Source organism: Empidonax traillii, unplaced genomic scaffold, assembly GCF_003031625.1.
Source record: "Empidonax traillii isolate 1590-97213 ecotype Southwest subspecies unplaced genomic scaffold, ASM303162v1 scaffold22:size5013007, whole genome shotgun sequence".
NCBI classification, from domain to species: domain Eukaryota; kingdom Metazoa; phylum Chordata; class Aves; order Passeriformes; family Tyrannidae; genus Empidonax; species Empidonax traillii.
In genome coordinates, this window is record NW_020955215.1 from 4,381,437 (window position 1) to 4,396,876 (window position 15,440).

The window sequence follows — 15,440 nt, forward strand, 5'->3', positions numbered from 1 at the left end:
GCACCTAAGCCTTTAGAAGCCAAAGTCCTTTGAAAAATTCATGTTACCAGCATGTTCAGAAGCTTTAGTGGCTTCATTTACTGTAACGAACAAGGCTGCAATATAGTCCTGGGTAATACACCAGAAATAAAAATAGTTTTGAATATTTTTGGGTTTAGAAAATCAATTTAAAAAGCAGGAAGTATATATAAGAGATCAGTTTGAGTCCAGTCCCAAGAATGTGATGCTTTTCCTTCAAATTTCAGCTATTTTTACTGAAGAGTTTACTGTATTATACAGAGAGAACTGGAGTCTAAACTGGGCTTCTCTATGAGCTTGTACAATTCAAAGTAATCCACTATTTATCACTGGGTTTTCTAATAGGAATACTGATTATCCTGTACACATAACAACAAACACTTGTCTATTAAAATCTTTTAAGAAACAAAACTAAAAAAAATAAGTCTCTGTGACAAGTCCACAGATGTCACAGAGCAGTAGCTTTCCAAGGTATAAGTGTAGAACAAACTGAACTATAGCTGTCAAACAAGAGAGGTGAATACCTTAGATCTACTGCCATAATATGTGCTTTGATAAATAGACCCCAACACTGGTTAAGAAAAACAGAGAAAAGCCATTTTTAAAGTACTTCTCTATTTAGAAAAATAGACAATGTCAGTTTTCTGCTGCTGTGATTTCATTTCAACTCTACTACACATCAAGTAGATTGGATTCTCATGTTGGAAACCAGAATGCATCACTGTGTGAATGGAAATGCATTACTCTGTGAATTGGAATGAATTAGGCACACTCTAATGCCCTGTTGTCCTGTCATATTTCTGCCCCTTTAAGAATAGTCCTCGTGAGAATTTACTATTACATCTAGGACAACACTTTAGATAAAATTAAATGGAGTTTTTCATCTGTTAAATTTTATTAGTAGTTATATTAGGGTTTTTTAAGCAGTCGAAATATGTTTTCTCTGAAAGTTTCACTTAAATCATTCACCAGTTGGCTGATGTGAATGAACCTTAGGAATGTTATCTTTAATCAATATTAGGTGGCATTAAAATCTCCAATTGCACTCTCAACTCTTTGAAATGCAGGGGTTTTGTGTTTTTTTTGTTTTGTTTTGTTTTATCACTAGGGTATTCCTGTGCTTTTGTTGAATTGGATGTTGAGCTTTCAGGTTCTTTAAAAAATTCCACTCTAAATTCTTAACTGAGGTACCATCAGCAGTTTCCAAATCTATTGTTGGAGCTATATTATCTCTAAGAATATTTGAGACATCAGCTAAATCTTTTTCACTACCTTGGAATCAAGCCTTATGAGTATCTACTTTGCACTTAAAAATAAGTCTTTTTACATATAACTCTTTACTTAATGATGTGGTCATGACAAGAGCGTTTTGAAAAAATAGTTAATAGAATGCTCATGCCATGGAATTTTAGCCAGAATGGCAAATTGTTTAAAGAGAATAAATACTTTCTGCCAGGTGGCCCGTGGTGTTTCCTCCTCTGATCTGTATCTAGGCTGTAGCCAAGTTTGTGCTGTTTCGTTTTTCAGGAGTCTTTCCTGTGACCTAAATCTGCTAATGACACACAACAGCGGAGGAATGTGCTTACCATTCTCCTTTGGTGCTCTTTTATTAATGGACTGTAGTGATGAGAAGATCTGTTATTGATTATTGTGTATTGGCCCCAGTTCAGCTGAGTGCTGCAGCACTGTGCTGGCTTGGAGTGGAAAAGTGTATTAAATACCATTAGAGTATTGACACAGTTAGGTTGAGGACCAGCCCAAGAGTCATACTGAACTGCTTTTATAAGTAAGTTTAAGAGTCAAAAAAAGACAAACACACCGCATGACATCACAAGACAAACATTAAGTTTTTTTAACTTACAAAATATGTGAGTCATTAATTTACAGCTCTCTCCAGGTTACCCCTCTGTTACAATATGTATTCTGTTGTAGGAAAGAATGAAGGAATTTACTTCTGATGTTGCATTTACATTTGGTGTTATATCACCAAATCACAGAATGGTTCAGGTTGAAAGGGGCCGCTGAGGTCTAATCCAACCTCCCTGCTCCAGCAGGGTCATCCTTCCTATTACATCACTTTGCACAGCTGAAGTTGCACGTAAGTTCTCAGCCCACCTGAAAATGTTACTTCAGGGTTTAAGTCTGAGCATCAGGAAAATCCTTCCCCTGAAATCCTGTGTCGGATCTTCTGCATTTTGTATATAAAAACAAACGAAACCAAATAAAAACAAAACCAACCCAAACGACAAACCAACCCCCTACCTCCATCCCAGAGACTGAACTGTTTGCCTGTGCTTTTCTACATATTAGTGAACAGTATGATTTGCATGAAAATATGTTTGTCTTCAAAACTGAAAGAAATGCAGAATGCTGCTCAAAGCAGAGATTTACCAAGTGTCTAATTCTTTTAGTAACAGATCTCTTTCCCAAAAGTCTTTTCAAACATATTTCTCTAAGGATTTTCAGTATATTTGACCGAGGCCCTCTGTTAAAGAGGCAAAATCCCCCTGTGCTTCACAACCTTTGAGCGTGACTGGTGGAATTCATTTTTCTTCGTGGTAGGAAATTGTGGAGTAACCTCTAAGGAGTCTGTATATGAAGGTGTCCTGGAGCATATTGTGGTTTGGGTTTCTTTAGAAGATATTCCTTCCTTGTTTTCATTACAAAAACAAAACAAAGAAACAAAATGAAACCAACCAACCAGACAACTATCACCAAAAGAAACATTTAAAAAAACCCCAAACAAACAAACAAACAAAATGAAACCAACCAACCAGACAACAATCACCAAAAGAAACATTTTAAAAAAACCCAAACAAACAAACAAACAAAAAAACCCCACAACCAAAACGCAGAAAACTCCCTATTTCTTGAGTTTAAATGGAATATCTTGTATTTCAGTTTGTGCCCACTGCCTCTTGTCTGTTCACTTGTCTATTCATTTACTTTGCATCTGTGAAAGATTAGGTTAAATTATGCAATTACAGTGATATATAATAGACCTCTAGTTCAAGAATGCCGGTAATTTTTTTTTTTTTGATACTACAGAGAGGCAGAATGAAAATGTGGGTGACAGTTGTTCAGGGAGAGTTTCCTTGTATCTGGTGTGTTAGTGCAGTCACACCTCATCTGTTTTGTTGCTATGGTTTTCAAACATAAAGAGCAGTAGTGAAACAAAGAGGTTTAGACTGTGGGATATCTAATGGTCTTTAATTAAATTATCCAAACAGTGACTGGATATCAATAAGAAGCCTTTTGCTCTCATTTTCCTGAAGGGCATCTCAAGGAATACAGGGCTTTCCATTTGCTAAAATTCCTTATGTTGTTTGGGGACGCACACAAACCAAACCAACAAAGGAACCAAGCCCAAACAGTTTGAAAATAATCGGATATTCAGCATACGAAATGCAGCAGAAGTTTGATTGATGACTTTTACCCCCTAGGATGTGTACTGTGACCCATTATTCCTGGAACATGATTTGATGCAGCACAGTTTAGTTAGTGTATTGAAGGTTCTATATAAATTGCTACAACTGAGCTGAAAGCATGCTCAAGTGTGAAAACATTGCAATGAGTTTTGGTACTTTCCAGCTTCAGTCTCCAGTTTTCCTTTATTTCATGTTAAAACTAATGGTAAGATTGGGAAATATTTATCCAAATTTAAATTACAAAAAAGTCTGAAATCTCTCTTTATTCCCATTAGTCTATGACAAAACATAATAATCAGAGCAACCACATTTTCTTCCATGTGTCTCAATATGGGAAACTATATTCCTCAATATTTAAATAGATTATTAAAAGTATAGGCTGCTAAATGTGAAACAGATGGATATTGGAGATAAAACTATCTGCCCCAAATAATTTTTCTAAAATATCCAGTATTCTGTGCATTTTTTTAATCCAAAAGGAGGGTCTCCTTGCTTGTCTCTGGCTAATGATCAGCTGGAAGATGGGAACTCTGAAATGTGGATTTATCATGGCAGCTTTAGCTTGTGAGTGAATTGCTGGCCTTGGTATCTGGAGATTTGCTTCACAGGGCATCACCTTATCAGTTCTGCTCTTCCTGGGTTTGAAGGGCTTTCGAGGCTGAAGGGCCCATCTCTAACCAGCACCCTTCCAGCTATTTCCTCTGGTGGGAGCTTGGGTTTGCCATCACTGAGGCTTGATTTAGGACCCATGTATTTTATTCACTCTTTATTTACCTGTTGTTTTGGATTGTAATGACTGTAATTGAAGCACCTAATTATAAAAGAGGTTATTAAGTAAATAAATTAATCAGATTGCATTTCATGGTAATATAATCAAGATGATATTTGCCTAGTAAAGTATTATCATTTTATAAATAGTTCATGATATCTGACTGTTTACATATATATTCATGAATATATTAACATTCAGGAAAAGTATTTCAACAGAATTCTAAAGTAGTCTATTTTAGATCTTATTTTTTAAAGTTGTTTAACGTAACAATAACACACTGTTTTACATACTTTTATTTGTCTTCCATAACACATGAATGCACTGTAAACAGTTACAGAAAAGTGAAACTATGTTCTTTAAAAAAGCCTCTTTTGATATTATATCTGCTGGGGTTTGGATTTCACAACTCACTGAATATCCTGGGCCTCACTATCTTATGTAAAGAGAATAGCAGATTATAAGCTTACTTATTACCATTTCATTTTTTATGATCTCACAAACAAGCTCAGCAGCCTTCCTTCTCAGCCTCCACAAGCTGTGGTAACTAAATAAAACTAAGCTTGTAATTCATCCCCTTGTATTTAAAATGCTTCGGCAGAAATATCTGTTTTAGCCTTCTCTCTGCCACACAACATAAGCAGAACAGAAGGTTGGGTAGTACGTAGATGACATCCTAATCATTAAAAAACGAACAAGAGCAACTGAAATTCAGCACTGGTTCTTCACCCCTATAATAAGAGCAATTCACAGTCAGATAAAATTGAGGGCTGATGTGCTGAGAACAATTAAGCAATGAAGGCAGTTGGTTATGGTAGACATTATATGAGAAGCCTTTTCAGATATGACAGAGTAAGTGTGTATTGGCACAGAGCTATAGTGGCATTCCCAGTCTGTCTTGGTTAAAACACACAATTGTATTAATTTTAATCTGACAACAGGGTATGGCACTTCGGGTTCAGCTGGTAGGAATTAGTAAATTCCTTCTGTAAAGTCAGAACTGAATTTTACTGTAAACAAGGCAGCTAAGCAAGTACACCCACTGATGGTTTTCCCCTAGTGTATCTTTTCTTAAACAAGGAGAACACAGCACTGTTTGGAGAAATGTAAAGCACAGTTTGGAAATAAGGTGCCATTACTATTGCCTTTTGTTACCTACAGTCTGGGTGAATGTCATCTTATTCTACACAGTGTTGCTAAGCAGGCATGTTGGTGCTGGTAATGTTTCTGTAAACCTTTGGTAATTCATCCTCACATTTGGTATTTGACACAAGCTGAGAAGCTCAAGGAACCAGAGGTGGGTTTTCATGGGAACAGCTCTGATCTGGAACTGAAGATCATGGCAGAATATGAGAACCTTTCGCTTGCCCAGCTTCTTATGTTTGTTCAGGTTCTGCTGCTGAATGAACTCAAACGCTAATCCTGGCTCTACAAAAACTTGTATTAAAATGTGTACATCATGGAAGGTCTGTTTGAAAATGCTGAGCAGAGGCTCCTTTGGTGTTCTTACCTGGAAGATTTTTGGAATTTCAAATGAACTCTACTCAACTTTTATCTCAGTTGGAATTCTTGGACTCTTAAGCAATAGAGAATAACCTGATTGATTTCAGCTGTCCTGAAATTTGACTCCTGCTGAAGAGATGATATACAAAAAATTAAGGCTGGTCTCCTGGATGGGACAATAAATTAAAATATTAGAGGTAGCCTTTTGTCTCATTTGAAAAATGAAAAGGAAAAAAAGAAAAAAAGAGGAAAAAACCCCTAGCTCAAACCAAACCACTACTGAGTTTGTGAATTCATATTGTTTCATTTCTGTTAAAAAGTCTTAGTTGCCTATCTAACTATCCAAACACATGGATGCCTAACCCCATGGAATTTCATGGAAATTAATAGCTGGGAGTTTTAAAAATCTTACTTGGTGCTCACCTGGTAGTTGCCTAATACCTTGAAAGTCTGATCCTGTTGTAGTATTCAAAGATGAAAAGTCTATTAAATAATCACTAACAGACTATATTTTATAGGTTGCTGTCTTTATAAAAGTCAAATAGAATAAAAATTAAAATACATCCCGTTCTTGATAGTGTAACACATTTACAGAAAAATCTGCAGTAGGAAAATTACTTTAGGCTTGACCTGAAAATTAAAACCAAAAACCAAAAACCAAACCAAACAAACAAGGAAACAAAATAAAAAAAAAAAAAAAAAAAAAAAAAAAAAAAAAAAAAAAAAAAAAAAAAAAAAAAAAAAAAAAAANGCTGATTAGCATTCTGCATAGCCCAAGCACTCCCCCTTTCCAATCCATACATCTTATGTGCTGTATCCTTGACACACTTTTAGTCCTTTCAAAGCAGCTGATGTGGAGTGAACATTCAATCCATTTTGCTATTACCTTTATGAAAGCTACAGTGCACCTTGAGAAGAGCATGCCTGACCCAATTTGATCTTTCATTTCTAACACCATAGCTTGCTGACTTTCTAAAGGATACTCAAGAAAGGCTTATTAGCAGATGTTATCACTGGAATCACCTTTTCTGAAATAAGGAATGACAGGACCATCTGTTCATTTGTTGCTTGATAACCTAAGCTTCCGTGTTGTCCTGGAAATCCTGCTGATAGATCTATCTCCATGTGGTCACATAGCGCCGATCTGTTTGGAGTGGATTTTTATGTGGAGCAGAACAGAAAAAAAAAAAAAATTGGAAAACAGAAATGCTATTTTAAAGAGCAAATAGCAGAGGCTCCTGCAGAGCATGGGGAGAATTTTCAGCGGAAGCTGAGTGAAATGGTGCCACAAATCCCACTGCCTTGAAATGAAGGACAATGAAGCAGTGAACCTGTACTTGATGCTTATGGAAATTATATCTCTTATTAGTTTCTATAGCTGAAGGATGTGTGCACTGCTGATTAGTGAAGAACTTAAGTGCTACTGATAAGTGTATAGAAAAACAAGCAGTAAGGCTTAGAAATTCTCTGGAAATACAAAACAAATGATGAAATCTCTTTAGGGAAGTAATTGACCTTTTTAAATTATAAGCTCTAGAGTAGAAAGATTTAAGAGTACTAATTTGCAGCGAAGCAGGTGTGAGAACTTAACTGCTAACTTTTTACAAATATGGTGTGTGAAGTCTAAGCAGTCTGTAAGGTTAATATGAATATATAATAGGCATCTTAATAATCCAAAATATCTAGAAAAAAAAAAATGCTGTTTAGAATTACTCTCATGGCATTTGTAGCTATCCAAATCTTTAGTGACTAGTCACTGGTTATAGTTGTATACAGTTTTGAACAGAAGTCATCTATTATGGTTACATACAGATTTGTTAAAAAAACCAAGGAGAAATCATATATACTTGTTACAATTTACATGTTTATGTCGATTTTTTGGTAAAGCACAAACTGATATAAAAGTAGCTCATGAATGGAGATGCTTTGTTGGATGTTATATGCTGAGGGAGCATATATATTGCCAATGAGGGAGTTCAGTGTGGGCTTTACTCTTTACTGAGTCAAGGAATCATGGATTAATCCATCAAGAGCGAGAAATGCCACCCAATCTAACAGAGCATCAGTTGTTTCTCTAAGGAAGTGGAAAGGAGGGTAAGAAAGAACTGAAATTAGGGGATAAATTCCAGGTAGAATGTGTATTAGAGTTAAGAGTACAGCAATTCAACTGGAATCAGAGAAAAAATATCCTGTGGGATACAATATTGATACAAGTAGATAAATTGCAGGTTTTCTTTCATCTGCTCACTTATGCATTTTTAAACACGGTGTTGGGGAACATATTAATATATGTACAACCCCTCAACACATTTTCCAAGCTATTCAAAGGGTAGCAAAATTCCACCGAAGTGGAGCTGCAGAGGCTGGGTTGGGGCTGCATTAATCCATGTGGGAGGGCAGTGCCCCAGGGTTTGCATTTTAAGCAAGAAAACTGTCTGGCAGAATGGAGACTGTGTCTGAACCCTAATTGTCCATGCAAGATATTTCACCAAAACTACTGCAGAATATTGCTTTGGGGGCATAACAGCTCATTTTGGATTCCTTCACTAAACGGTGGCTCAGTGTAAGAAGGTGGTTCAGAACGTTACTTGTAGCAGGGGGAAAAAAGTCCCTCTTAAGGTGCTTTATTCCTCTGTTTGCTCCAGAGATGCTTAAATGATTGTGAGTCCAGGTACCTGAAGCCATATAGGCATGGAGTTATTGGGGATCTGGCCTTGTGCATGGTGAAAACATACATAAAATGTATCTGAAAGGTAAGAGACCTACGTTTTCAATTAATTCTTTTACTGGTTAATTTTTGTAACACTCGACCGAAAGAATGCCTGCTTGGCCTGCATATGACTAATTAGTAGGATTAACTCTTGTTTAAAAATGTTGCTTGAAAATACATAACAGTATGCATGGAGACTTGTAATGAAATTCCTAGAAAAAAAATTAACTCAGTTCTTCCACCAGGACTCTTTTCAGTACTCCCAGCACGGCAGGTGGAGAGGAAGGAAATTTCTTGTCCTCTAGGATTTTCTTTTCTGCCTGGGCATGAAAATTTTGCTGTAAATTCTGTATTTGTTCTTTTGTTTGCTGAAAGCTTTTTGAGTGATTGGCCAGTAAATATGAATGGCAGCGTTTAAGTTCACTTTCTGCAGGATATGCAGAGCTAAAGAGCCCCCTCCTTTTGCAGGGTCCTGTGGGAAAGCAAAAGAGCCATCACAAAATAGTTGGGAATGCTACCTGTTCATTTCCTCCAAACAGTGAATCTCTGAAAATAAATAAAGATATTGTTATTGTGGAACTATCTAGACTGCCAGGTTTTATGTGTACACTTTTATTTAAAGCATTTGAGGATGTTCTCTGCCTTCTTTAAAAATCAGGATTGACAAAGTTGTTCCCTTTTTGCATTTCTGGGACCAGGATACACTTACTGGTTTTTTGTTTGGGTTGGGTTGGTTTAGGGGTTTTTTTGTTTGTTTGTGGGGTTTTTTTTTGGTGGGAGTTGATCGTTTTGCTGTTGTTGTTTTCCCCTAAGAAAAAAATAAATTAAGGAAGTCCTTTAAAAAATGGGTGAGTTTCCTACATTGTGACAGGTTAGACATTTAGTTTGTACTTTAAGTGTGTCATAACTACTATTTTATTACTATAAAGGTGATGAATGCAAGGAAAAAAAAATTTATGGAAGTGGTTTATTGTCTATGAACTGTCACAGCTTGATTATATTCTCTATATCTTTCCAGTTTTGATTTGCTAAGATTAGGGAAATGGGTTTTAAGAGAAGCACTGTCATTCTGTGAGGAATACTGTATCCACTTTGCATTAGCCTCAAGAAAAGAAGAATTCTCATTTGTTGCACTCTTAGATTATGTCATAAGTAAAATCTCCTTTTTTAGTCTCTGCTGTGCTCTTATTTCCACGATAAGAGTTGTGGGTTGTTGCTTTTTGTTGTTTAGTTCAGACTGTGCTGGTTTGCCTTGCCTGTGCATCCTTGAGCTTAATGTACCTATTTCATCTCTGATTCCAGTGGCAATGTCAGTTAACAGCATTAGCTAAAAGCATGAGCAAATCTATAATTGATTTATTTGGTGTCCTCCTTTAGAATGGAGGAACAATATCTCCAAGAAGCAACAGTTTTCATGTACAACATCTGCTTCTCTGTAAACTTCTGACACTTGACTCATAGATGGAGATAGATTTACCAGCAGTGGAGTGGGTAGGGAAATCAAAAAGAAGTATTTGTAGGAAAGGATAAGCTTCCGTTTGGTTTCTATTTCAGAAAAGAAGCTTTTGAAATATGTAGGAATATCCCTTTTGAATATTTGTAATTAAAATGTTCCTCTATTCTGGTTGAAGGAACTTTTAATGAAATTAAGATAATCTGCAGTATTACAAATAATGAAGTTTGAAAGAAAATTTAAGTTTTCTGAGTCACTGAGATGATTTTAATTTTTTTTAGTGTTCTTATTTTTCTCTGAATTCAAGATGAAGAAATATTTGATATGTCAAAAATGTTCAGAGACAGAAAAACTATTTCTTATTAACCTTTATTCAGCAGCATTATTAATAATCATCATAATTTCCAGTGCTGAACATAAGATATAATGTGGCTGAGAATACTGTGGTGAACAACATCAAAGAAAGCTTGGTTACATAGCAATTACTTCCAGTTAAAATGATCTCTGCATATCTATTCTTCAGTTAATGTGCTGTTATGCGATGTATCAGCATGTAAATGGTTTCTCTAAACTGACCTGGAATTTTTAGTGAGATACAAAGAACATCAGGATAACTCCCTTCATCAGTCCTTATGTTAAGGATGAAGGTTTCCTACAGTTAGTAGGATAAAACTGTAACAGCCACATATATATCCAACACTGACTGTCCCCATGCTACACATTTTTTCCTGTCATTGTTCTGCACAGCTTTGCTTATTTTTTGTACAGGTTGTTTCCTCTATTACTATTTTTCAATCCAGTTTTGTTTTTGATTTTCCTGATTGATCTAATTTCATTTTCTTTTCTCATATAATTGAGGCAGAAGTCCTTGGGTGTAGTCTCTTTTTGTGGAATTTGAAGAAAAAGCAATGATGAAACTGCTCAGTAAGTCTCACACTGAACGTGCCAAAAGTGGCTGAGTGAAAGAACTAAAATTCTCAAATATGGTTTCCACTGGACCAAAGTGAGTTGTTCTCCATGGTAGAATTTGAGGTTAAATCCCTGTAACCCTGCTGCCTTTAGAAAGGTTCTTTCTGTTTAATTTTGTTCCTGCCATAGGTTCATGAGAAGAGACGGGTGGTGTATTTGTGTCTTTGTAGCCTGGTTGCAAAAGGGAGACAATTTCGGATTATTCTTTTCCCCCCATGGCTTTTTAACTTTCCTCTTTAATTAGTGAGAACCCTTTAGGCTCAGAATAGCTTTGTGAGCAGGTATGACACCTAGCAGAGTGGCCATACCTAGCAGTGGTTGAGTTTTAGTTGCCACTTTATTTGTAAGATAGCTTTCTTGCCTCCAGTTATGTAAGTGCTGATATTTCAAAAATAGTGTATGTTATTGTTACTTGGAGTATTTTATTTACCAAAGTGTTTTGAGGCAAATCTGCCCTTACTCATATGGGAGTTCTGTCAGATGACTCAGGTGTGCACCCACAGCTTTGTCCATCTGAGCTCTTGGATTTTTTAAGAGTCTGAAAATTAAGGCAGTGAGCATTTTACTGAACTTAGGAAAAAGAATTTACCTTTGAATAATTTCTGTGGCCCACTGAAACCAAACAAAAATCCCATCTTCTGAAATATCTGTAATCACAGACTAAAAACACAGGGCAGTTTTGTCTTCAGGTTTAGAAATGAACAGTGTCCTTAATTCATTATCTCACAAGGAAATTTATTCAGTATGAAATCATACTGAACACTTTTGGCCATGTTATTGCCCGTCATTTTCAAAAAGTGCAAATTAACTCTCAAATGGTTTTAAAGTCTGTAAATTGTGCTGTTAATTGACTGCATATAAAAGAAGCAGTTAATGCCTTTTTTTCCTCAGCAAACTGGATGACTTTATCTACTTCCCCTTCCTTTATTATAAATAGCAGGCACCATAAATTCAGTGTTCAGCTGTGGAACAGTGCCTATCAAGCTCAGCATTCCAGCACACAGCAGAGGTGAAGAAGACTTCGGAATCATTTTCTTGCTTTTCGCATTTAATTTTTCAGTTGCTGCTTTAAAAGGCATCTCAGACAGTGGGTATTCTCCAGGGCTTGTTGGGTTCCTGTGCTGGTTTAATAGTGATCGTGACACCTGTAGATGTGAGGCACCGAGAGAATTAGTGAACTCATCAGAAGGAAGGAAGGAATGATCAATTATTCACTGCACGCCATCGACTACAAGAAGCATGACTGCTCCCTGTCCCTCTCCTTGTCTTCCTTCTGCACACACACACACACAGTTTATGCTATTTGTGCAATTACATTATTTTCATTCAAACAATCTCTAGAGAAACCTGTTTATTTGAGTGTGCTGGAACATTCATCATTAGGGTGTTGCATCAAGTGTCCTTGACATTCCCTGCTCTGTGCCTCCTGCATCTTCCACTTTAATTATTTTAACGTTTGGAATAAATAAAACAACAGAAAGATCTGGCTGATTTACCTAAAAAGAACAGAATGCATAAAGACATTTCATAATTAGATCACTCAGGGTGATCTAATTTGACTATTTTTTGACTGGTTTTCTCCTTTATCCCTAAACTTTTGTGCTTGAACCTGATTTTCAAGGGGAGGAGTCTAACAGCCTTCAGGTTTTTACATGTAAGAAAGGCTTTTGTTCTGCATCTCTAAATACTCATAATGCACACAAAGGAAGATTACTGGGGTTTTTATTCACTTTGAAATGTTAGCAAGAATATTTTTTTCAAAACTCAGAAGTTGTAACAGAAACCTCATTAATCCTTGAACATGGCTTTATATGCTAGGTGGGTATTAGTGTTAAAATAACACATATGCTCTTTTGATTTAAATATTCAAGATCACAGCATCTTCGTAATCATTTTAATTTTTGTTAAGTTTGATTATCATAAAATTGAAATTGAATATTTAAAAAGTGTATTACTCAGAAAAAAAATTTAAAAATTGCTGGTTGTTGCAAAGAGCTTATAGATTCTGCTAAAGTTTCGTGAATAGCTTAAAAATTAAAGACAACTTGCTGGAGGTTAGAACTGAGGAAAAAAGTTAAGGAAGAGCCTGTGGATGGAATGTATTCTTCTGTTCTTGGTCATATACAAGAATGTGTTTTTTTAAGTCTTTCTCATCTAATGAGTTCTTTATAAGCCATGAGGCAATAGGGTGGAATATTTCAGCTGTTGATGGGAACACCATGGAGCAGCTGTAGGGAGAGAAGTGTGGAAGATGCCATCACGATGAGCTTAAAAGAAGAGTTTGAAAAGCAAAGCTCCAAAATTTTAGCTTCCTGTAACAATGCATATATGTTTAAATCTCTGTTACTAACACTCATTAGTAAACTTGTTGTTACATTCCAAGCAGTGTGCAAGTGTTGAGCAGATCATTTATGTGTAGATTACCCCAGTAGGTGACAGCTACATAAATTCAGCCATGCCATGCAGTCTGCTCCCCTCCCAGCCCTGTGCTGGACACACTCTCAGCTATCACTGTACTCACTGCCTCTTCAAGAAGCCTTTTTTTATATACTTCAGCTTGAAACTCTTGTTGACCAATTTGCTTTTTCACCGTTTTATATTCACGTGCTTGTGACAGCTGTGGGGTGGCTGCACCAAACGCCACCTTTGCTGCCTGTCAGCCCCGTGGCTGCAGGGAGGAGAGCAAAGAGGATGACTGTGGAATGATTCTGAGCCCAACAGCACAAAGCTACTAAACCTGATCAACTTCAAATCTCTCAGTAATTAAGACCAAAGTCTGAATGCAGTGTCCTCGGTAGAGATTATAATCTGTATTTATACTGAATGTGTTCATCAGGTACAATGTAGGTGCATGCATGACCTTCTCTGGAAAGGAAGACCTAAAGTCCTGTTGGATCTAAAGAGTTGACACAGGAAGAAGTGCCTAAAAGTGCTGTTTCAGAGCCTGGTGTTTACCCTGCAAGAATATCAAGCTGGCAGCTCCTGGTCTTTTCTGAAGTGTTGGTGAAGTGGACATGCTTGGCTCTTGACTTTATCACAGGAAAAAAAAAACCCACTTTTTTTTTATTTGTTTGGTTTTTCCCTGTTATGTTTTTGTTTTGGTTTGGTTTTTTCCCCTCCCTGTCAACTGGATGGAATATCTTAGTTCTAATTGCCTTTTTTTTTTTTTAAACCAATATTCTTTTGCACACAAAAGTTACACCTTTCTATAATTAGACCATTCTATCTGAAATCTGAATACTAGAAACCAAACTGGGTTTGCATTATCCATTTATATCGAAGTCTAACATTAAAAATAATTACTTGCAACGTTGCTCATGCAAATGCTTCAACCACTTTACTCTGAGGTTCTGTTTGTGTATCAAAGCTGTCACAGTTGCATGTCATGCTGTAACAGCTGTGCATTAGAGCACTGGCCACATTTGGCCTGTAAGTGTCAAATAACCACAAGATTCCAAAATAGAAATAATGACAGTGATCTTAATTCGGTAAATACATACTATCATCGCTTTTGAGGCAATTACTTAGACTTGTTTGCAAAACCAGAATTAAAACATTGAATTGATATTTCCATGGAATCCCAGAAGCCCTGTAATTTAGAGTACAACTGGTAGAGCCTGGTTGTAATGAGGTTCAAAGGCAGTGTCTTCTGGGGGTACCAAATGTGCTGTGATTAAAAACTGGCAAAAAGCATCATTTATTTCCATTTTGCACAGTAGGTCAGGGAAACATAAATGAAGTATCTTGACAGGAAATCTGTTGTGAATCTAGAGAATAAAATACCATCCTGCCTCCCCTTGGTCCCCTGCCTTCAGTTGTAGAGCAGAATTCTGTTGTTGATGTCAGGGACAGTTTTTGAATTGAGGTAAAAATATGCCACACATTTGCTGTGCCATTTGTTTAAAGGCTAGTTGGGAATGAGTAGAGAGGAGTGTTTGTCATCACAACTCTCATCAATTGCTGTCTCTGATTCTGTGTGAGATTAATTTCTAGCATTTGTTGACAGCTCTGTGGTTTCCACAACAGAGTGAAATGTAGATATTAACATAAAATGTTCATTGTGTGGCAACATTCTTAGGAACCCTGACAGTTTATTACAGCTTATGACTATTATTAATAATATTGTTTTAAAAACAGAGATGCTAGTGTTTGCATTTTTCAGTATATGCCATACCTAGCAAAAGATCTCAGGGATAAATTTATTTCTGACCTTGATTTGTATGGATCACTAACTGTTGCTTTAAAATGCCCCAGGTAATATTTACCGTACAGAGAAATAAATAAAAGTGTTGGGATGCTACTGCGTAAGAGTTGTGGAATTTGCTTGGCAAAGATACTTACTGGGTCATAAATGTGCTGGAAACTATCACAGCCATCAGCAGGTGATATTTTTGTTCTTTGCTGCTCCTCTGCTGTGCTGAAACCAGAGTTTCTCATGTGATGCTAATATTGATGTGTTAAAACTGATCTAATTAGTTTTCCTCTGAAAAATACATGTTTTAGAACCTGTTCTAGAGGTTTTCACTGCCCCTTAGGGATAAATGAGATGACGGGGTACAGCTCAACAGAAATATGTTCTGACGTAATTTC